At 38.3% G+C, this 25,011-nt stretch overlaps 1 protein-coding gene across 5 annotated transcripts in view; it reads right to left on the minus strand.

Moving 5' to 3' along the window:
• Positions 1 to 25,011, minus strand: part of ELF2 (E74 like ETS transcription factor 2) — a 115,533-nt gene that overhangs the window by 80,728 nt on the left and 9,794 nt on the right. The window contains exon 2 of one of the 5 annotated variants that reach the window (XM_073892272.1): positions 5,857 to 6,010. The exons of the other annotated variants lie outside the window; for them this stretch is intronic. The gene's annotated coding sequence lies outside the window, so the exon portion shown is untranslated. The remainder of the gene's footprint in view (positions 1 to 5,856; positions 6,011 to 25,011) is intronic. 5 annotated transcript variants of the gene reach the window in all.

Below are 25,011 nucleotides of genomic sequence, written 5' to 3' on the forward strand. Positions count from 1 at the left end.
ATATCTAAGTAAATTATATACACACCTTTTTTTAAAGAGCTTTTTTTTTTAAGATTTTATCTATTTATTTGACAGAGAGAGAGAGAAAGCACAAGTAGGGGGAGCAGCAGAGGGAGAGGGAGAAGCAGGCTCCGCACTGAGCAAAAAGCCCAAGGCAGGGCAATCCTAAGACCCTGAGATTGTGACAGGAGGCGAAAGCAGACATTTAACCAACTGAGCCACCCAGGTTCCCTAAAGAGCTTTTCTTTTTTCTTTTTAAAGATTTTATTTATTTATTTGACAGAGACAGAGAGAGACACAGTGAGAAAGGGAACACAAGCAGGGGGAGTGGGAGAGGGAGAAGCTGAGCAGGGAGCCCAATGTGGGGCTCAACCCCAGGACTCTGAGTCATGACCTGAGTCGAAGGCAGATGCTTAACTGAATGTACCACCCAGGTGCCCTTAAAGAGCTTTTTTAAAAAAAATGTTTTATTTAATTTAAAGAGAGACAGTGTGGGGGGGTGGGCAGGAGAGAATCTCAAGCGGACTCCCTGCTGAGCATGGATCTTGATCTCACCACCCTGAGATCATGACCTGAGCCAAAATCAAGAGTCCAATGCCTAACCCACTAAGCCACCCATGCACCCCTTAAAAAGCTTTACTGAGATATAATTGACATATCATTCAGTTTGCCCATTTAAAGTGTATAACTCAATGGTTTTTAGTGTATTAAGAAGTACAATCATCAACAATCTAATTTTAGAAATTTCCAGCACCCCCCCCAAAAAAGTCCCATGTGCATTAGCAGTCACTCCCCAATCTTTCCCAACCCCTAGTCCCTGGCAACCATTACCCTATCTTCTATCTCTAGAGATTTGCTTGTTCTGCCCATTTCCTATAAATAGATTCATATAACACATGGACTTTTGTGATTGGCTTCTTTCACTTGGTATAATGTTTACAAAATTCATCTACGTATAAATCGTATTAGTATAGTTGACTGTTGAGCAACACAGGCATTAGGGATGCCAAGCCCCTCATGCAGTCAAAATTCCGCATATAACTTTTCACTTGACTACTAAAACCCTACTGTTGGCTGAAAGCCTTACCAATTACATAAACAGTCAATTAACACGTATTTTGTATGTTATATGTACTACATACTGGATTCTCAGAATAAGTTAGAGAAAATAAAATGTTTTGTTTTGTTTTTTTGTTTTTTTTGTTTTTTTTTAATTTGAGAAAATAAAATGTTAAGAAAATCATAAGGAAGGGATGCCTGGGTGGCTCAATTAGTTAAGTGTCTGCCTTGGACTCAGGTCATGATCCCGGGGTCCTGGGATCGAGTCCCACACTGGGCTCCCTGCTGAGTGGGGAGCCTGCTTCTCCCTCTGCCCGCCACTCCCCCTGCTTGTGCTCTCTCTGACAAATAAATAAAATATTTAAAAAATAATAAAAATAATTTAAAAAACCTTCAATGACTACTTTTCCCCTTTGGAATAAAATCCAAATTCATTAGCATGGCATACACAAAGCTATCACTATTTGTAGATGGTAAGACTATCTACACAGAAAATCCAAAATAATCTTCAGATAGCAGAGTAAGAGTGTTTGCAAGGTATGTGGATGTAGATCAATATATAAAAATCAACTGTTTTTCTATATACCAGTGACAAACAGAAAATGTATTTTTAAGAAGGATAAACCAACAACAAACAGAAAATGTAATCTTTACAAAGGACAGCAGGCACCTGGGTGGCTCAGTCAGTTAAGCATCCCTTGATTTTACCTCAGGTCATGATCTCAGGGTCGTGAGATCCAGCCCCATGTCAGGCCCCTCACTGAGCATGGAGCCTGCTTACGATTCTCTTTCTCTCTCTCTCCCTCTCTCTCAGCCCCTTCCCTCCCTGTTCTCTCTCTCTCTCTCAAAAAAAAAAAGAATAATTCTTATAAATAAATAAATAAATAAATAGGATAACATAATCACAAAAACTATAAGATACCTAAAATTCAATCTAAGAAAAAATATATAAAGACCTCTATGGAGAAATCATAAAATTTATTGAAAGGAATTTAAAAAGTCTCATGTATTTGTAGATAAACATGCTCATAGAAAGAAAAGCTCAATATTTTAAAGATGTCAATTCTCACCAAATTCATCTAACAAATTCAATATATTTCCGCCAAAAATCCCAAAAGGGTTTTATAGAAAACTTAACAGCAGTGAAAAAAAAAAAGTATGTAAAAGAGTAAAGGGCAAAAGTTAGCCAAAAACCTCCTGAAGAATTATGCTACCTAGCCTATATAGTTAGGCAATAAGCAAAATAACTAATGGTGTATATATAGTCAAATATGCTAATAGAACAGAATATAAAGGCCAGAAAAAGACTCATGCATATTGGAAACAATATATGACACAGGCAGTGTTAAAATCACTGAAAAAAATTTAATAAATGATGCAGAGACAAGTAATTATCCATACAAGATAAGAAATTAAATCATTGTATCACACCATTCACAAAACGAATTACAGGTATGCTAAAGACCTAAATATACAAAATATTTGCAAAACTAAGAGGAAAATACAGATTATCTTCATGAACTCACAGTTAAGGAGAAAGTACTAAGCAAAAAAAAAATTAATGAACTTGACTACACCAATTTTTTCTTTAATGCATAAAAACAGAAACCAAAAACAAAACTGAAAGACAAGAGACTGGAAAAATTTATTCCCCTCCTTCCAAAAAAAAGGGGGGGGGAGGAACTCCTGCTAATTAATATATATATAATTAAAATTCTATTAAAGATTTTTATATAATCTATATTAAGATACACATTGGTAAATATACAGTGAATTCTTGATATGGTTCTAGTTCTCATGTTGAATAATGTGTATTTATTAGATTATTAAAAATAAACAAAGAGCCAGGCGCCTGGGTGGCTCAGTTGGTTAAGCGACTGCCTTCGTTTCAGGTCATGATCCTGGAGTCCCAGGATCGAGTCCCGCATCGGGCTCCCTGCTCAGCAGGGAGTCTGCTTCTCCCTCTGACCCTCTTCCCTCTCGTGCTCTCTATCTCTCAAATAAATAAATAAAATCTTTAAAAAAAATAAAAATAAAAAATAAACAAACAGCCATGCTTGGGCTAAGTATTTGTGTCATGAATAAAGGATTATGATTCATCTAATTTTGTGTAACTGGGGTCCAAGGAAGGGGGTTCAAAACCATATTGATTTTATTAGTTTCCCATCTAAAGTGTGAAAACCTGAATTGGTTCTTTTTAAGTATGTCACGTAAACTGAAAAATATTTACTAATCCTTTAACAAAGTCTCTTTTTTACAATTTAACAGGCTATATTAATTGTTTCTCATCTAATTGCTTCTTAATGCAATTCCTAATTTGTGAGAAAGCTGTATCAGCACAGGGGGTTAGTTATCTTGTTTGCTATTGCAGCAATCATATCTGAACAACTTAACAGAAAGAAAAAGGGCAATTCCATTTATATGACATTCAAGGAAAGATAAAACTGTAAGAACAGAAAATCAATGGGAAGGAGCTGATCTCCAAAGGCACAAGGAAACTTTCTGGGGTGAGAGAAATGTTTTTATTTTTTCAAAGATTTCTTTATTTGAGAGAGAGAGCGCGCATGAGCAGGAGGGACAGAGAATCTCAAGCGGACTCTGCGCTGAGCAAAGGGCCCGACTTAGGGCTCCATCCCAGGACCCTGAGATCAAGACCTGAGCAGAAACCAACAGTCTGATGCTCAACAGACTACACCACCCAGGTGTGCCTTAGGGTGATAGAAATGTTCTATATCTTGATTGTGGTAATGATTGTGCAATGCTATGAATTTGTCAAACTCATGGAAATGTAAAGATGAATTTCACTATATGTAAATTAAATTTCAATAAACAACTTTAAAGGAGGGAGAGAAGAGTGCTGAAAATTAGAAATTTAATCTATTAAAGAGACACTCTTATTCAATATTAACGATATTATGATATTAAAAACTGTAGCTTGTAATCTAAATCCATACGCAGTTTTTTTTAATATTGTTTCTTTTTTTGTATTTAAAGATTTCATTTATTTTTGTGAGAGAGAGAGAGAGTGAGTGCACAAGTCAGGAGGGAGAGGGGAAGGTGGGGGGGAGGGCAGGGTGGAGAAGCAGACTCCCCGCTAAGCAGGGAGCCCAATGCTGGACTCCATGTGGGACTTGATCCCAGGCCCCTGGGATCATGACCTGAGTCAAAGATAGATGCTTGACCAACTGAGCTACCCAGGCACCCACCCATATACAGTTTAATTCACAACTGATTCCTGCCCTTAGAATCAGTGAATTCTCTCCCCCAAAATCCTTATTATTCTTAGTCATTTTACCGGTAAAATTAAATGTTTTTTTTTAAATTAAATGTTTTTAATAAGGAACTCAATTCCAAGTCTGACAGGAATTATATATATAGCTTATAATGCTAATATAAGAGTCTCGGGCGCCTGCGCGGCTCAGTCATTAAGTGTCTGCCTTCAGCCAGGTCATGATCCTGGAGTCCCAGGACCACGTCCTGCTCGGCAGGAAGCCTGCTTCTCCCTCTCCAGCTCCCCCTGCTTGTGTTCCCTCTCTCGCTGTCTTTCTCTCTGTCAAATAAATAAAATCTTCTAAAAAATAATAATAAATGAGTCTCAATAATAACAGTCTCACCATGTATTTTTCTAATTATTGAACCACACAATTTTATGCATTGCCTATTCATCCTTAGGCCCTATGAAAAAGGTATAATCATCCCCCCTTATTATATGAAGACTATTTTGACAGTATGCTATTTAAGAGCTAGTATGATTTAACAGTTAAGAGCCTGTTGGCTACTGCATCCCCAGAACACAGTAGGTGCTCAGCAAATATTTGTTGAATTTTGGCTTTACCTCTGACTATGTAATCTTGGACAATTATTTATCTCTTTAAACTTCAATGTCCTCATCCATAATAAGATAGTAAAACAACTCTGGGAAGTAGGTGTGTTTAGTTCTTCTCATTCCTTACATAAAGTCTCTGGCACATTATGCACACTGAATGTCACTGAATTTATTATCATCTCTTCGATAGAATGCTGGAACTATATCATATTGCTAAAGCTTCATGTAAGAATAAAGCAGTAGCAGAATAGATGATAATACCTAAAACCTAACTGTTCTTCATGCAAAATTGAGATGTTCATTTTTATAATTTGTTAAAAGAAAAATTAGCACAACTTTTTTTTTTTTTATAACATTTTAAAGATATAAAAAGCAGGGGCACCTGGTTGGCTCAGTCAGGAGACCATGTGACTCGATTTCAGGGTTGTGAGTTTGAGCCCCATGTTGGGTGTAGGGATTACTTAAAACTAAATAAATAAACTTTTAAAAATAAATAAGGGGCATCTGGTGGCTCAGTTGGTTAAGCATCCGACTTCCATTTCAGCTCAGGTCATGATCTCAAGGTCCTGGGATCGAGTCCCACATTAGGCTCCATGCTCTTGGAGTCTCCTTGGCATTCTCTCTCTCCCTCTCCTCTACCCCTCCCCCCATTCACGTTCTCTCTCTCTCTCTAGATAAAATAAAATCTTAAAAAAACATTTAAGGGGCGCCTGGGTGGCTCAGGCGTTAAGTGTCTGCCTTCCGCTCGGGTCATGATCCCAGGGTCCTGGGATCGAGCTCCTCATTGGGCTTCCTGCTCAGTAGGAAGCCTGCTTCTCCCTCTCCCACTCGCCCTGCCTGTGTTCCCTCTCTCGTTGTGTATCTCTCTGCAAATAAACAAATAAAATCTTAAAAAAAAAAACTTCTAAATAAATAAAAGGATAAACAATAAGCTACTAAATCTTTTAAAAAAAGATTCCTTTGAGGGGCACCTGGATGGCTCAGTCGTTAAGTGTCTGCCTTCAGCTCAGGTCATGATCCCAGGGTCCTGAGATCGAGCCCCGCATCAGGCTCCCTGATCCACCAGAAGGCTGCTTCTCCCTCTTCCACTCCCTCCGCTTGTGTTCCCTCTCTCACTGTGTCTGTCTGTCAAATAAATGAAAAAAAATCTTAAAAAAAAAAAAGATTCCTTTGAAATGGGAATGAGATCATTTTGAGGCAACTAAGTCTAAGGAGTATACAGTTTAGAAATATTTGGGCCCATAAGTCAGGACTGGAAATAATTTTGGCAGCAAGAGAACATGTCATAGGACCTACTTTAGGCCAAGGTGACTGATCTAGATATTTAAAATTGGAAGCTAGAAATTTATAAGATGAGAGAAATTTATAGGATAAATGCAACTGCAGAAATTGCATAGGATAAAAGAAAATTATTTTAAACTGAAAGAGATGTTAGAGCTCATTTTATAGAAGAAAAAACAGATGGAAGAGAAGAATCGGAAAATTGAGTGAAATAACTTGCCAACCATAAAAAAAATTTTGCATTTCAAGAGTCCCACACCATGGATAACAATATCTTAACATCCTCATTTACTCATGGCCCTGACATTCTTATCCAATTAAGATACATGTTCTTAATCTTATATATACATATGTGAAATATGTATGAATAACATATAGATAGGGTGAATTTAGATAATCTATGACTTCATCTAAATTGTTTAAAATATTTTTTTAAGGTTTTATTTATTATTTATTCTGTCAGAGAGAGCACAAGTAGGGGGAGTGGCAGGCAGAGGGAGAAGCAGGCTCTGCACTGAGCAGGAAGCCCGATATGGGACTCAATTCCAGGCCCTGGGATCATGACTTGAGCTGAAAGCAGATGCTTAACCGACTGAGCCACCCACGCATCCTTGTTTAAAATATTTTGATGCTTTTCAAGAACTACAATGACCAGGTTCCCAGGTGTAACCTCATCAATGTTGACTTGTTCAGCCTATTTTATTTTTTCCCTTTAAATTTTATTTATTGTTATGTTAATCACCATATATTGCATCATTAGTTTTTGATGTAGTGTTCCATGATTCAGTTTGTGCATAACACCCAGTTCTCCATGATGAACGTGCCCTCTTTAATACCCATCACCAGACTAACACATCTCCCCACCCCCCCTCGCCTCTAGAACCGTTTGTTTTTCAGAGTCCATCGACTCTCATGGTTCATCTCCCCCTTCATTTTTCCCCTCCTGCTATCTTCTTTCTTTTTAAACATATAATGTATTATTCGTTTCAGAGGTACAAATCTGTGATTCAACAGTCTTGCACAATTCACAGCGCTCACCATAGCACATACCCTCTCCAATGTCTATCACCCAGCCACCCCATTCCTCCCACCCCACCCCCACTCCAGCAATGCTCAGTTTGTTTCCTGAGATTAAGAATTCCTCATATCTAGGGGTGCCTGGGTGGCTCAGTTGGTTAAGCGACTGCCTTTGGCTCAGGTCATGATCCTGGAGTCCCGGGATCGAGTCCCGCATCAGGCTCCCTGCTCGGCAGGGAGTCTGCTTCTCCCTCTGACGCTCCCCCTCTCGTGCTCTATCTCATTCTCTCTCTCAAATAAATAAATAAAATCTTTAAAAAAAAATTTAAAAAAAAAGAATTCCTTGTATCTAATGATGTAATGTATGGTGATTAACATAACAATAAAAAAATTTAAAGAAAAAAAGAATTTCTCATATCAGTGAGGTCATATGATACATGTCTTTCTCTGATTGACTTATTTCACTCAGCATAATACCCTCCAGTTCCATCCACGTTGTTGCAAATGGCAAGATCTCATTCCTTTTGATGGCTGCATAATATCCCATTGTGTATATCTACCACCTCTTCTTTATCCATTCCTCTGTCGATGGACATCTTGGCCCTTTCCACAGTTTGGCTATTGTGGACACTGCTGCTATAAACATCAGGGTGCACGTACCCCTTCGGATCCCTACACTTGTATCTTTGGGGTAAATACCCAGGAGTCCAATTGATGGATCGTATGGTAGCTCTATTTTCAACTTTTTGAAAAAACTCCACACTGTTTTCCAGAGTGGTTGCACCCGCTTGCATTCCCACCAACAGTGTAGGAGGGTTCCCTTTTCTCCACATCCCCGCCAACATCTGTCATTTCCTGACTTCTTAATTTTAGCCATTCTGACTGGTGTGAGGTGTTATCTCATTGAGGTTTTGATTTGGATTTCCCTGATGCCAAGCAATGTTGAGCACCTTTTCATGTGTCTGTTGGCCATTTGGATGTCTTCTTTGGAAAAATGTCTGTTCATGTCTTCTACCCATTTCTTGATTGGATTATTTGTTCTTTGGGTGTTGAGTTTGATAAGTTCTTTATAGATTTTGGATACTAGCCCTTTATCTGATATGTCATTTGCAAATATCTTCTCCCATTCTGTCGGTTGTCTTTTGGTTTTGTGGACTGTTTCTTTTCCTGTGCAAAAGCTTTTTATCTTGATGAAATCCCAATAGTTCATTTTTGCCCTTGCTTCCCTTGCCTTTGGCGATGTTTCTAGGAATAAGTTGGTGTGGCTGAGGTCGAAGAGGTTGCTACCTGTGTTCTCCTTTAGGATTTTGATGGACTCTTGTCTCACATATAGGTCTTTCAACCATTTTGAGTCTATTTTTGTGTGTGGTGTAAGGAAATGGTCCACTTTCATTCTTCTGCACGTGGTTGTCCAATTTTCCCAACACCATTTGTTGAAGAGACTGTCTTTTTTTCAATTGGACATTCTTTCCTGCTTTGTCAAAGATAAGTTGACCATAGAGTTGAGGGTCCATTTCTGGGCTCTCTATTCTGTTCCATTGATCTATGTGTCTGTTTTTGTGCCAGTACCATACTGCCTTGATGATGACAGCTTTGTAATAGAGCTGGAAGTCCGGAATTGTGATGCCGCCAGCTTTGCTTTTCTTTTTCAACATTCCTCTGGCTATGTGGGGTCTTTTCTGGTTCCATACAAATTTTAGGATTATTTGTTCTATTTCTTTGAAAAAAGTGGAGGGTATTTTGATGGGGATTGCATTGAATGTGTAGACTGCTCTAGGTAGCATTGACATCTTCACAATATTTGTTCTTCCAATCCACGAGCATGGAACGTTTTTCCATTTCTTTGTGTCTTCCTCAATTTGTTTCATGAGTATTTTATAGTTTTCTTAGTACAGATCCTTTGCCTCTTTGGTTAGATTTATTCCTAGGTATCTTATGGTTTGGGGCGCCATTGTAAATGGGATCAACTTAATTTCTCTCTCTTCTGTCTTGTTGTTGGTGTATAGGAATGCCACTGATTTCTGTGCATTGATTTTATATCCTGCCACTTTAATGAATTCCTGTATGAGTTCTAGCAGTTTTGGGGTGGAGTCTTTTGGGTTTTCCACATAAAGTATCATATCATCTGAAAAGAGTGAGAGTTTGACTTCTTCTTTGCCTACTTGGATGCCTTTAATTTCTTTTCGTTGTCTGATTGCTGTGGCTAGGACTTCTAATACTATGTTGAATAGAAGTGGTGATAGTGGACATCCCTGCCGTGTTCCTGACCTCAGGGGGAAAGCTCTGTTTTTCCCCAATGAGAATGATATTCGCTGTAGGTTTTTCGTAGATGGCTTTTATGATATTGAGGTATGTACCCTCTATCCCTATACTCTGAAGAGTTTTGATCAAGAAAGGATGCTGTAGTTTGTCAAATGCTTTTTCTGCATCTATTGAGAAGATCATATGATTCTTTCTTTTGTTAATGTATTGTATCACGTTGATGGATTTGCAGATGTTGAACCAACCTTGCAGCCCAGGGATAAATCCCACTTGGTCGTGGTGAATAACCCTTTTAATGTACTGTTGGATCCTATAGGCTAGTATTTTGGTGATAGTTTTTGCATCCGTGTTCATCAAAGATATTGGTCTGTAATTCTTTTTGATGGGGTCTTTGTCTGGTTTGGGGATCAAGGTAATGGTGGCCTCATAAAACGACTTTGGAAGTTTTCCTTCCATTTCTATTTTTTTGAATAGTTTCAGAAGAATAGGTATTAATTCTTCTTTAAATGTTTGGTAGAATTCCCCTGGGAAGCCATCTGGCCCTGGGCCTTTGTTTGTTGGGAGACTTTTGATGAGTGCTTCAATTTCCTTAGTGGTTCTAGGTCTGTTCAGATTTTCTATTTCTTCCTGTTCAGTTTTGGTAGTTGATACATCTCTAGGAATGCATCCACTTCTTCCAGGTTATCTAATTTGCTGGCATAGAGTTGCTCATAAAATGTTCTTATAATTGTATTTCTTTGGTGTTCGTTGTGATCTCTCCTCTTTCATTCATGATTTTGTTGGTTTGGGTCATTTCTTTTTTCTTTTTGGTAAGTCTGGCCAGGGGTTTATCAATCTTCTTAATTCTTTCAAAGAACCAGCTCCTAGTTTCGTTGGTCTGTTCTACTGTTCTTTTGGTTTCTATTTCATTGATTTCTGCTCTGATCTTTATTATTTCTCTTCTCCTGCTGGGTTTAGGCTTTATTTGCTGTTTTTTCTCTAGCTCCTTTAGGTGTAGGGTTAGGTTGTGTATTTGAGACCTTTCTTGTTTCTTGAGAAAGGCTTGTATTGCTATATACTTTCCTCTTAGGACTGCCTTTGCTGCATCCCAAAGATTTTGAACAGTTGTGTTTTCATTTTCATTGGTTTCCATGAATTTTTTTAATTCTTCTTTAATTTCCTGGTTGACCCATTCATTCTTTAGTAGGATGCTCTTTAGCCTCCATGTATTTGAGTTCTTTCCAATTTTCCTCTTGTGATTGAGTTCTAGTTTCAAAGCATTGTGGTCTGAAAATATGCAGGGAATGATCCCAATCTTTTGGTACCAGTTGAGACCTGTTTTGTGACCTAGGATGTGATCTATTCTGGAGAATGTTCCATGGGCACTAGAGAAGAATGTGTATTCCGTTGCTTTGGGATGGAATGTTCTGAATATGTCTGTGAAGTCCATTTGGTCCAGTGTTTCATTTAAAGTCTTTATTTCCTTGGTGATCTTTTGCTTAGATGATCTGTCCATTTCAGTCTGGGGGGTGGTAAAGTCCCCCACTATTATTGTATTGTTGTCAATGTGTTTCTTTGCTTTTGTTATCAATTGCCTTATATAATTGGCTGCTCCCATGTTAGGGGAATAGATATTTAAAATTGTTGGATCTTCTTGTTGGATAGACCCTTTAAGTAGGATATAGCGTCCTTCCTCATCTCTTATTACAGTCTTTGGTATAAAATCTAATTTGTCTGATATAAGGATTGCCACCCCCGCTTTCTTTTGGTGTCCATTAGCATGGTAAATGGTTTTCCACCCCCTCACTTGCAATCTGGGGGTGTCTTTGGGTCTAGAATGAGTCTCTTGCAGACAGCATATTGATGGCTCTTGTTTTTTTATCCAATCTGTAGCCTGTGTCTTTTGATTGGGGCATTTAGCCCATTTACATACAGGGTAACTATTGAAAGGTATGAATTTAGTGCCATTGTAGTGCCTGTAAGGTGACTGTTACTGTATATTGTCTGTGTTCCTTTCTGGTCTACATTGCTTTTAGACTCTCTCTTTGCTTAGAGGACCCCTTTCAATATTTCTCATAGGGCTAGTTTTGTGTTTGCACGTTCCTTTAGTTTTTGTTTGTCCTGGAAGCTTTTGATCTCTCTTCCTATTTTCAATGACAGCATAGATGGATATAGTATTCTTGGCTCCATATTTTTCTCGTTTAGTGCTCTGAATATATCATGCCAGTCCTTTCTGGCCTGCCAGGTGTCTGTGGATAGGTCTGCTGCCAATCTAATGTTTCTACCATTGTAGGTTACATATCTCTTCTCCCGAGCTGTTTTCAAGATTTTCTCTTTCTCTCTGAGACTCGTAAGTTTTACTATTAGATGTCGGGGTGTTGACCTATTTTTATTGATTTTGAGAGGGGTTCTCTGTGCCTCCTGGATTTTGATGCCTGTTTCCTTCCCCAAATTAGGGAAGTTCTCTGCTATAATTTGCTCCAATATACCTTCTGCCCCTCTCTCTCTTTCTTCTTCTTCTGGGATCCCCATTATTCTAATGTTGTTTCATCTTATGGTATCACTTATCTCTCGAATTCTGCCCTCATGATCCAGTGGTTTATCTCTCTTTTTCTCAGCTTATTTTCCATCATTTGGTCTTCTATGTCACTGATTCTCTCTTCTGCCTCATTTATCCTAGCAGGTAGTGCCCCCATTTTTGATTGCACCTCATTAATAGACTTTTTGATTTCGACCTGGTTAGATTTTAGTTCTTTCATTTCTCCAGAAAGTGTTTCTCTAATAACTTCCATGCGTTTTTCAAGCCCAGCTAGTATCTTTAAAATCATGATTCTGAACTCTAGGTCCAACTTCATACTAACGTCCATATTGAGTATGTCCCTGGCAGTTGGTACTACCTCTTGTTCTTTTTGTTGAGGTGATTTTTTCCGTCTTGTCATTTTGTCCAGAGAACAGATGAATGAGAGAACAAAATGTTAACAGGGTAACAACGTCCCCAGAAAATATACTCTAAACAAATCAGAAAAGACCTGAAACCAGGGGAAAAGAAAGGGAAAGAAAGAAAAAAAGAAAAAGAAAAAAAAGATAAAAACAGAACAAAACAAAAAAAAAACAGTATGATCAAGTATGATCAGGCTGGTGCATACATCAGTGCCACACACTGGATTTTGGGTGTATTTTGGTCTGTTAGAAGAAAGTGCCTCCCAAAATTTCAAAGAAAGAAAATCTTATATATGTACAAAAATAAGGGTTGATACGATGAAGGGATGGAATATGACTGTAAAGATGAAAATTATAAAAAAAATTTTTTAAAGATTTTTTTTGTTTGTTTATTTATTTGACAGAGACAGAGATTGCGAGAGCAGGAACACAAGCAGCAAGAGTGGAAGAGGGAGAAGCAGGCTTGCCGCCGAGCAGGGAGCCCGATACGGGACTCGATCCCAGGACTCTGGGATCATGATGTGGGCTGAAGGCAGCCGCTTAACAACTGAGCCACCCAGGCACCCAAAATTATAAAAAATGTTATAAAAGGAATTGATAAGATAAGAAGTTGTTTGAAAAAAGAAAGAAGAGGATTTAAAAAAAAAAGGGAGAGAATGTGATCAGGCAGGAGACTAGAACAAAGTCATACACTAGAGATTTAGGGTACATTTTGATCTGCTAGGGAAAACTGTATCTAAAAATTTTAAAGAGAGAACAACTTATATATATATATATATATATATATATATGCCAAAAATAAAGGTAACTACTATGAAGGAATAGAATATGACTCTAAAACTGAAAAATAAAAATGTTTTTTAAAAAGGGGATTGATAAGATGTTGGTTGAAAAAGGGAAAAAGAAAAATTTAAAAAAAAAGACAGTTAAAAAAAATTAACTTTGAAAAACTAAAGAATCATGGTAAAAAAAAGCCATGAATTCTATGTGCAGTATTCCCCTAGCGCTGGAGTTCTGCCGTTCTCATTGATTGGTAAACTTGGTCTTGGCTGGCTGTTCTCCTGATCTTCTGGGGGAGGGGTTTGTTGCCGTGGTTCCCAAATGTCTTTGCTGGAGGCGGAATTGCCCCGCCCTTGCCTGTCCCGGCTAAGTAATGCTCTGGGGTTTGCTCTTGGGCGCTTTTGTTCCCTGCAAGCTTTCCGTACAGCTTTGGAGGATGAGAGTGAAAATGGCAGCCTTCCAATCTCCACCCCGGAGCCAAGAACTCGGGGCCCTGCTCCTCAGTGCGCCCCCAGAGAAAAGCAGTCAATCACTCCCGTCTCTCTGGTCTCTGGCCGCACTCCGTGCTCACCCAGCCTGTGACCGAGCGTTTCTATCTCTGGCATCCGACCCTGTGTGGAGTCTCCAAACCCAGCAGATCCCTGCGGTGTGCTCCCGCGCCACTCCTCCTTGGGGAGGAAGGGGAGTCTACCCGGATCTGCTGCTTGTTGGGTCCCTGCTGGAGGAGCAGTGGCCTGACTGGGCCGTGGGTCACGGTTTATGGCTACCCCAAGCTGAGAGCCCGCGCCTTGGCTCCATCTCTGAAGCCGGCTTCCCCGCTCCAATACCTGGGAGCTCTGCCGCACTCAGGCACCCCCGGTCTTTCTGTGACCCCAAGGGTCCTGAGACCACACTGTCCCGCAAGGGTTCCACCCACTGCTTAGCCACTGGAGCAACGTCCCTCAACAGAGCCGACTTCTAAAAGTTTCGGTTTTGTGCTCTGCTGCTCTATCACTTGCCAGAAGCCCCCAACGGGGGCCCCCTCCCCCGCCATCTATCCTCCCAAATATCACCTCGGATTCACTTCTCCGCACGTCCCACCTTCCAAAAAGTGGTTGCTTTTCTGTTCAGAAAGTTGTTGCTATTCTTTTCTTCGATCTCCCGTTGAGTTCGTAGGTGTTCAAAATGGCCTGATCCCTATCCAGCTGAATTCCTGAGACCAGACGAAATCCAGGTCTCCTACTCCTCTGCCATCTTGCTCGGTCTGTTCAACCTATTTTATGATGACTAAAATCTAATAGAGAAGTATCATCTAAAAATACCCTGGGGTCATGTGGGTGGCTCAGCTGGTGAAGCATCCAACTTGATTTTGGCTCTGGTCATGATTTTGGGGTTGTAAGACTGGGTCCAGCATCAGGCTCCGTGCTGGGCATGGAGCCTGCTTAAGATTCTTTCTCTCTCTCTCTCTCTCCCTCTCCTGTCCACCCCCACACTCACCATTAGCATACATGCACTCGCACTCTCTTAAAAAAAAAAAAAGGAATTAAAAAATACTTTGAATAATCAAACTTTACAGTTATTTGGAGAACTGATGAGCAAAGAGACAAGACAATATCAACCTGACTTGGCTGCCTACAGTCACTACTGGACACTCCTTTAATATTATTATCTTCCTAATCTCTGTTACCATTTCACATAATGGTCAAATTCTAGGGCAGCAATAATAAGGGTCAGAATAAGTATATGGAGAAAGCAACCACATTAAGCACATTTTAGAATCCAACCTATCTCGGGGTGCCTGGGTGGCACAGCTGGTTAAGCCCCCAGCTCTGGTCATGATCTCAGGGTCCTGAGATTCAGCCCTACATTGGATTCTGTGCTCAGCACAAGTCTGCTTGGGTTTCTCTCTCCCTCTCCCTCTACCCCCACAAAATAAATCTTTTAAAAAAATTATAGAATCCAACCTATCTTGAGGCTGAAGATAAGCAACAAAGTTTTGATTATTTATCAACAACCCCAAATTTATGTAACTATTCATTCCCAGACTTCATTAACTATTTGTAAGAAATACTAAATTATGGGAATAAATATGTTTAGCCATGTATATTCTGCAAATAAGCAAACTTCCAAATCAATTAAGAACCAGACAAAAGGACTTGTACTAAGAGGTTTAGTTAGGGAAAAAGTAACAATCAAAGTCAAGGCTTATGCCCTGACTATTGCTCAGATGTTTGAAAGGTCTAAAGTCTGGTCACAATAGCCAGACTTGTTTATCCAAAAAGAGATACATAAAAAGCTTAGAAGACTTGTTTCAACTGGCTTATGGTAGTTAAGCAACTCCTTTACAGGAGGCTAGGGCTAGAGGTGGTTGGGATATATGGCACATTCCCAGTCATTAAGAAAGCCTAAAATCTAGTTCAGTTCTATTCCAGAAACCAAATTGGGGGAATTTTTCTTTTTTAAGGAGGGATAAATTGCTAGTCCAGCAACTGCCATCCTAAAGATTTTAGTGTATTTGTTTCTAAAACCTTAGCCAACTTCCTCACTTTCATGATTTAAAAAGGAAGCAAAACTGCCTTACATAAGAATCTTTTTTAATATTCTAATTTGATAGGATATGAATCCATTAAGTGAATTTATCCTAGAGGAAAGTCAATAACTAGCTTAGTTTAGAATATTTTTCCTTCTAGGGGCGCCTGGGTGGCTCAGCCATTAAGCGTCTGCCTTCGGCTCAGGTCATGATCCCAGGGTCCTGGGATCAAGCCCCACATCGGGCTCCCTGCTCAGCGGGGAGCCTGCCTCTCCCTCTGTCTGCCACTCCCCTGCTTGTGTTCCTGCTCTCACTATCTCTCTCTCTGTGAAAATAAATAAAATCTTAAAATAAATAAATAGAATATTTTTCCTTCTTTTTCCAAAAATAAAGGGATAATAATAGGTAACATTCATACAGCACTTGCTCTGTGCCAGGCATTGTTTTAAATTCATTATATGTGTTAATCTATTTAATTCTACACAATCCTATAAAACTGGTATTATCATCCCCATTTTATATTTGGGAAAACTTGAGGCATGGGGAGATTCAAATAATTTAGCCAAGGTCAAGCAACAGGCAAGTGACAGAATCACAATTTCAACATAAGCAGTCTGGCTCCAGAGTCTATCTATGCTCTTAATCTTTAAGTTTTTCTGCCTCATGATTATACAAGTATCTTTGTTTTTGTTTTATTAAAACTATGAAAGAATCACACAGAATCTCTCCCACCCCAACCTGGGAGATTCTTCTATCTAATTTCTTACTGGCTCATAACATGGGCAATTAGAAGGCTTAAAATATGTCAAGTGGAAATTATATATATCGTATCTACATTAAGCATACAGATTTTTCTTTCTCTTTTCAAAAAAGGTGGGGGGGCGGCATGGGCAGGTGGATGAATTCTTTAACTCACAAATTCTCTCATATAAGTTCTGTAGGCCTTAGGGAGAAAATGACAGAAATTCTTTCTACTTTGCTCTCTTCAAGGTTGAGTTAAATTCTCAGATACAGGCCTTATATCCTAATTCAAGTTTACTCATATTTCAAATAAAAGAACTCCCTGAAACCAAAATATAAACATTTTCATACTGCTACTAAAAAGGCCCCCTGCAGGGGCACCGGGCCGGCTCAGTTGGTGGAGCATGTGACTCTTGATCTCGGAGTTGTGAGTATCAGCCCCAGATTGGGTGTACAGATTACCTAAAAATAAAAATCCTTAAAAGTAGATGATAGATAGATAGATGAATAGACAGATATAGATCCCCTGCAGAAGCAACTAGGGGAAAAAGTACATGTACTCTCCCACTTTGAGACCTGAACTATTTACAAGGTGATTTCTCTACCTAATTAAGCCAAGGTTTACAGCTCCCTCCTCAGGGCCTGAAACATGGGCACATATGGGCCCACAGAATTATAATGAATGGATGAATGAACAAATGCATGCTTATTTTTATTTGCAGAAGATGATATTTAGTCCTTCATTGTATCTAGGACTCTGATCACCAGGCAAAGGTAAATAAACTGCTTCCCCAGAGGTTAAAACACAAATGTTCAGCTTCAGCAGGGCAGAATCTCTTTTAGTCTTAAAGAGGTGTGTCAGGAGTCTCACAGATTTCAACATATGGTTGCATTCATGGAAACAGTCAGGATATGTAGCAAGCAAGAAAGGAAAGAGCCACAGATATAAAATGGAGGAATCCATCAGCAGGCTTCCTTATACTCTCTCCTTCCCATGAGGGGAGGGCATGCAGAACTTACTCTTCCCCCGCATCAACAAAAATGCACCAACATATGTGTAATGTTTCTGCCCAGGGAAGCCCATCAGAGATGCGGCACCCAAAGTTTTATTGAGGCCTGCTCACATGGGTACCCTTTGCCTCATATATACCAAAATTCCAGATCCCCAAAAGGAAAGCAGGTGTTCAACATAAACCATATTGTTTGCAAACAGTCTAGGCACAGTGAATACTTTTTTTTAAAGATTTAATTTATTTATTTGAGAGAGAGCGTGCCTGCATGAGCAGGGGAAGGGGTAGAGGGAGAGGGAGAAGCAGACTCCACGCTGAGCGGGGAAGCCGATGTGGGGCCCAATCCCAGGACTCGATATCAGAACCTGAATTAAAGTCAAATGCTTAACCAAATGAGCCACCCAGGTGCCCCACAGTGAATCATCCTTATCAGTTACTGGAAACACTCTGAGAGCCAAGTTCCCAGATGCTAGCCACGGGCCAACCTTGCAAACAGGTCTTTCTTTGGAGAGCAGTGTCAGACCTACTATGTTAACTCTTTTCTGCACAGAAAGTTATTTAACTTTGTGAAGTCTCAGACTTATCTGTAAAAAGGAAAAAATAATAGAAACTACTTCACAGCTACAATGACTATTACAGTGTAACTATCATGGTATTGTTATCCAGTGTGATGGGAAGACTTCATAAAGATAAAAAAAAAAAAGACTTCATAAAGATCACTTTGTGATAATGATGAGGAGGACTACAGAAAGTTACAGATAATGTAAAACTTCAACTTAAAACTTAATCTTCAACCCAGCAGCAACTTTTAGAGGAGGATAAAAACCATAATTATCTGGAATGAAGAGGACATAGACCCCATCTTTCTCCTGTAAAAGATATGCTAGGATTAAAATGCTTTATCAGTATAGAGTGATATTATGATTGAGTTTAAGTGCTTAGATATGACATAGTAGAACAGCATTTCCACTTCCAAAAATTAAGTAAAAATTCATGAAGGCAAACTTCCTGGAACATTCTCAACCCATCCAGATCACAAAATAAAACCTAAAACATGAGCTTGTCCTGGAAGTTTATTTAATCACACTATTAGAGAACAAAAAAGTAAGAGGAAACAATTTACTAATCCTTTTACAAATGAATATACTTTCTAATTCTTACTAATTATAATCTAAAATTAAGATAATCATTACATTTAGATTTAGAATGGCACATGCTTAACACAGAATTGAGATTAGTAAGGAGAACTTACTTTTTTATTCATGTATCTAAATGATACCCACTGCAAGGTTATAAATAAAATTACTCAAATTGGACAGTTTACTCATGAAAACATTGAAACTTTGGCCTTCAAGTATAGATAAGAAACCAAAGGATTCTGAGATTTAATACTTATCCTGAAATCACTATGTTATTTGTTTGTTTTATCCCCAATTCATGAATTTAACTTCTTTTCTTACATTATTTATAAAGCTTAGCCCTATAATCAATCTACCACAATGTCCAAGTTTCCTCATTATCGTTGATTATGGCTGAGTAGAAACCTATAGAACATATAAATTACCAGATCAGAGAAATTTTTTGGTTTTGTTCTTTGGCCAAATTTATAATCCAATAATGCAAATTAACATATGCTAGCTTGGGAACCAAAACAAATTAGCTTTATTCTATCTTAAATGAATCATATCAAGGATACTAAAAATATTAGACAGTAGTTTTTTAATTGTCTGGATTTTATCCTGTCCCAAATCATCTTTTTGTCATTCCTCTGTAATGATGTAAAACAGGTGTTTTTCACATGCTTAATGCAAATCTTTCTACCACCCCATCAACACAAACTAGAATGTAAGCTCCACTGCAGCTGAGCCATAGCTATCCTAATCATCATTGTATATACACCTCTCAGAAGAGTGTCTGGCACATAATAGACTACAATTTTAACTCCTGACTCAAGTTTTCTTGTTCTTGGCTTCCTTCTTCTATTCTACTATCATTAATATATATACATATGTGTCCTTTGTTAAGCTACTTTAAATCATTTTGGGGGAAAAAGCAAGCACCTTTTAACAAATATATATACAATATTGAATATAGTCAAATTAAATGGTTAGTGAATAAAGGGGCAAAGAAATATATTCAGACACACAGTGTAAATCAGTATTAATAGAGAATTAGAGTAATTTAAAAATACTTTCCAAATTATGATATATCTGAGTTGATTGGATAGAGCTAGCTTATTTGAAATATATTTTCAATATATTTTAAATACTAAAAAAGTATATCTTAAATATTATAGAGAAGTGCATTTAATTATACTTATTTTTATTTATTTATGTGAGAGAGAGAGAGAGACAGAGAGCACAAGAGGGGGCAGGAGCAGAGGGAGTGGGAACAGTACACTCCCTGCTGACCGGAGTGCAACACAGGGCTCAATCCCAGGACCCCAGGATCATGACCTGAGCTAAAGGCAGCTGCTTAACCAACTGAACCACCCAGGTGCCCCTAGAAAAGTACATTTTAAATATTAAAAAAAACAATACATGACATTATAAAGGGAAATATTGGAGGTTACTAGTCACTTTATAAAAACCATAGCTTACTTTTTAAAAATAAACAATAACGGTACTTTGAAAAGGTAGTTTATCTTCAAAAATTTTATTCACGGCGTGCCTAGGTGGCTCAGTTGTTAAGCATCTGCCTTGGGCTCAGGTCATGATCCCAGGGTTCTGGGATCGAGCCCCACATCGGGCTCCCTGCTCCGCGGGAGGCCTGCTTCTCCCTCTCCCACTCTCTCATGTTCCCTCTCTGTGTCTCTCTCTCTCTGTCAAATAAATAAAAAATCTTTAAAAAAAATTTTATTCACATAAAGCTTTAGTGGACTATATTCCACACTGTCTAATCTGAAGTAATTTGAACTCCTAATTATTTTATGTTAATATTAGTTAGCCAAACAAAAATAACTGTGACTGGAGCACCTGGGTGGCTCAGTTGGTTAAGCCTCTGACTTTGGCTCAGGTCAGGATCTCAGGGTCCTGGGATGGAGCCCTGCTCAGCAGGGAGTCTGCTTGTCTCTCTGCCTCTCCTCCCTCCCCAGCTCCTGCATTCTCTCTCTCAAACAAAAAAAATAAAATCTTTTAAAAAAATAGTAAGAATAACTGTGACTGGTGATGGGTATTAAAGAGGGCATGTACGGCATGGAGCACTGGGTGTTATACGTAAACAATGAATCATGGAACACTACATCAAAAAATAATGATGTAATGTATGGTGATTAACATAACATAATAAAAATTAATTAATTAATTAAAAAAAGAATAACTGTGACTGTTTTTGCTAGTGAAATGGAGGGGGGAAAAGTTATATTTAGAAAGTCAGTCATCATACAACTAATTACATCATGTTATCTGTATATTTTAGCCCATAATTATGAACAGTTGAAATTATAATTTTATAATACTAACATGAATTGGTTAAAATTATTATCATAAGAATCTCTGCCATTGCTATAACTGTACTACAAATTTAAAGTTTTCTAAACATTGGTATTTTATTTTATTTTTAGGTAGCTAAATTTCAAGAAAGAAACAGGGAAGTTATTTTCCCTGCTGTTCTTTATAAAGCTAAAATCATTGAGAGAAAATTCTACATACATTTACTCACACTCAAAAACTGTTACAGAATAAATTACAAAGTGAGCTGTAAATTAACTCTTTAGTCAAGAATGAAGGTCACTACAGTATTTTTCCAGTGGGTTCCCACCACATTAAAAAAAAAAAATCTAAAGTCTTAAACATGGTCTATATAAAGATCAACCCAGGGTTAGCCCATCCCGTTTCTCTAACCTCATTCATCTCTCATCTCTCTTTTGCTGGCTTGCTGAGCTCCAACTACAGTGGCTCTATTCCCACAACACAAGAAGCTTATTCTGTACCTCCTATTCTCTAGGCTACAGGCTCCTACAGATCATCCACAGACTGAATCCTCCTCACCTACCATACAAATATCACCTCAAGTACCATCCCTTCAGAGAGATATTTCTATCATGACTCCCCTGTTCCAATTATATTCCATTGCCATGTAGCTCCCCCATCAGTCTCTATTTGATATCACATTCCTTTATTTTGTTTCTTCATTATATTTATAATGAAAATTATCTTATTCATTTATGTTTAATGTCTGTCTCCTCCACCAGAATGTAAATTCCATGAGAACAAGCACTGCATGTATCTTGTTTACTACAATCACTCAAGGATCTAAAATGAATTAATACTATACTATTAAATGTACAGGCTGAGATGAAGATTTTGGTATTTTGTAACCATTCTCACACATACTGCTCTCTTAGGCTTCTTCCATTTTTTTCTACCCATTAGCACTTACCATGAGAGACTAGGTTAACTCCAACAAATATTGACAAGCAAGTAGAAGAAATACAGATGAAAATTACTGAACATAATTTAAAAATAAAACAAGCATCATTTTAGAATTTAACACATAGTTTAGATATCATCTACCTAAAATGTAATTTTATCTGAAATTAAAGAAATCATGTTTAAAGAATTAAAGGAAAGTATGACAACTACAACTCAAAAAAATGGAGAATCTTAATAAAGATATAGGTACTATATTAAAAAACAGGAAAAAATGGAAATTCTGGAGATGAAAAGTATAAGAGTTGAAAAGTACACAACAAGGGGCACATGGGTGGCTCAGTCGGTTAAGCGTCTGCCTTCGGCTCAGGTCATGATCCCAGGGTCGTGGGATCGAGGCCCGCATCAGGCTCCCTGCTCTGCGGGAAGCCTGCTTCTCCCTCTTCCACTCACCCTGCTTGTGTTCCCTCTCTTGCTGTCTCTCTCTCTGTCAAATAAATAAAATCTTAAAAAAAAAAAAAAGAAGGAAAAGGAAAGTACACAACCAAAATTAAAAATTCACTAGCAGAGCTCAAGAGCAGATCTGAGTTGACAGAAGAGTCAGTGAATTTGGAGATATATCAATAGAAATTACCAATTCTAAAGAACAGAAAAAAAGAATTTTAAAAAATGAACAGAGCCTCAGAGACTTATGGGATACCACCAAGCACCCAACATACATGTAATGTGAGTTCCAGAAGGAAGAGGGAGAAAAGGGCAGAAAAAATATTTGAAGAAATTATGGTCAAAACTTGCCAAACTGTTGAAAAATATTAATCTGTAGATTCAAGTTTAAGGAATCCAAAGTAGGATAAACACAAAGAGATCCACACCTAGACATATCATTATTGAAAGTCAAAAACAAAGAAAAGCTTAAAAGCACAAAGAGAAAAACAACTCATCAGAAACAATGGAGGCCAGAAAGCAGGAGAGGACATAGTCAAGGTACTGAAAGAAAAAAAAAATGTAACAAAGAATTCTATATCCAGCAAAACTATTCTTCAAAAATAAAGGCAAAATAAAAGCAATCCAAAAAACAAAGATTGAAATAATTCACTGATAACAGATCTGGCTTACAAGAAATCCTAAAGGAAGTCCATCAGACTGAAAGAAAATAACCAGCCCATAACTCAAATACACAAAAAGAAATAAGGAGCACCATAAAAGATAAACATATGTGTAAATATAAAAGACTGCTTAATACTTTTTTCTTCTCGGGGTGCCTGGGTGGCCCAGTCAGTTAAGTGTCTACCTTCAGCTCAGGTCATGATCCCAGGGTCCTGAGAGAAGAGTCCTTCATGGGGCTCCTTGCTCAGTGGGGAACCTATTTCTCCCTCTCCCTCTACCTGCTGCTCCCCTTGCTTGTGTGCACACTCTCTCTCTGTGTCAAATAAATAAATCTTTAAAAATATTTTTTTTTCTTCTCTTAGTTGTTTTAAAAGACACACAACTGCATAAAAAATGTAAAACAGTGCTGTCAGGCTTGTAACACACAAAAACTTAATATGTATGACAATACTAACAGGTACGATGGGGAGGAAATGGAGCAAAGTTTCTACATTTTACCATAATTAGTCAATCTGAAGTAGACTATGACAAAGACACATATTGTAATCCCTAGGGCAACCTAAGAAAATAACCCAAAAGATCCAGTTAAAACACTAACAAAGGAATTCAAATGATACTCTGGAAACTATCAACTCCAGAAGAGGCAGAAGAGGATGAGCAAAGAAATAAAAAAGAAATGAGACAGGGCACCTGGGTAGCTCAGTCGGCTGAGCATCTGCCTTCAGCTTGGGTCATGATCCTGGGGCTGGGGTCCTGGGATTAAGCCCCGCATCAGGCTCCCCTCTCAGCTGGGAGTCTGCTTCTCCCTCTCCCTCTGGCCCTCTCTCATGCATGCGCCCTCTCTCTCTCTCAAATTAAAAAAAAAATGAGATACATCATTGCAGCTATAAATCTGAGTATCAGTGATTATATTAAATGTGAACAGATTAATAAACCCTCCAGTCAAAAAGCAGAAATGTCACACTTTTTAAAAAAAAAAGCATGTTATGCTTTGCTGTTTATAAGACACACTTTAGACGCAAAAAACAAATATATTTAAAGTAAAAAGTTGGAAAAATACTTGCAATACAAACAGTAAGCATAAGAGAGCTGGAGTGGCTATACTAGAGACAAAGAGAAATCTTTCATAATGATAAAGATCAGCTTATCAGTAAAACAATTATGTATGTATAGTGTAACTAACAACAATGCCCCAAAGCATGAAGCAAAAATTGACAGAACTGAAAGGAAAAACAAACATAATAATAGGGATTTTAATCTGTCTCTCAATAATTGATAGTATGGCTAAACAGAAAATCAGCACAGACATAGAAGGCTTGCAAACTATCACTCAACTTGACATGACACCTACAAAACATTCCACCCAACAACAGCATATTCTTATCTAGTACATACATATTCTTATCTAGTACACAGGGAACCTTCTTCAAGAAAAGATTACATACTAGGCCACAAAACTGTCTCAATAAATTTAAAATGAGAAAATCATACAACTATGTTCTCTTACTACAGGGGAATTAAATAAAAAATCAACAACAATGAAATGGAAATCCCCAAATAATTGGAAATTAAACAGTACATTTCTAAATAACCCATAGGTCAAAGAAGATCTCACAAAGGAAATTTGAAAATATTTAGAAATGAATAAAAATTTAAAAAGCAAAACATAGGGGTGCCTCAGTGGCTCAGTTGGTTAAACATCTGTCTTCGGCTCAGCTCATGATCCCAGGGTTTTGGGATGGAGCCCCACGTCAGTCTCCCTGCTCAGCAGGGAGTCTGTTTCTCCCTCTCCCTCTGTCCTTCTCCCTGCTCATTCTCTCCCTTTCTCTCTCAAGTAAGTAAATAAAATCTTTTTAAAAATATAAATAAATAGGGGCGCCTGGGTGCCTCGGTCGTTAAGCGTCTGCCTTCGGCTCAGGTCATGATCCCAGGGTCCTGGAATCCAGCCCCGGATCGGACTCCCGCTCAGCAGGAAGCCTGCTTCTCCCTCTTCCACTCCCCCGTTTGTGTTCCCTCTCTCGCTGTGTCTCTCTCTGTCAAATAAATAAATAAAATCTTTAAAATATAAATAAATAAATAAATAGCAGAACATAAAAAATGCATAGGATGCAGCTAACACAGTGTCAGAAA

The sequence above is a fragment of the Callorhinus ursinus genome, unplaced genomic scaffold (assembly GCF_003265705.2).
Source record: "Callorhinus ursinus isolate GAN/ISIS: 27379988/994484 unplaced genomic scaffold, GSC_fseal_2.0 scaffold4, whole genome shotgun sequence".
Classification (NCBI taxonomy): Eukaryota; Metazoa; Chordata; class Mammalia; order Carnivora; family Otariidae; genus Callorhinus; species Callorhinus ursinus.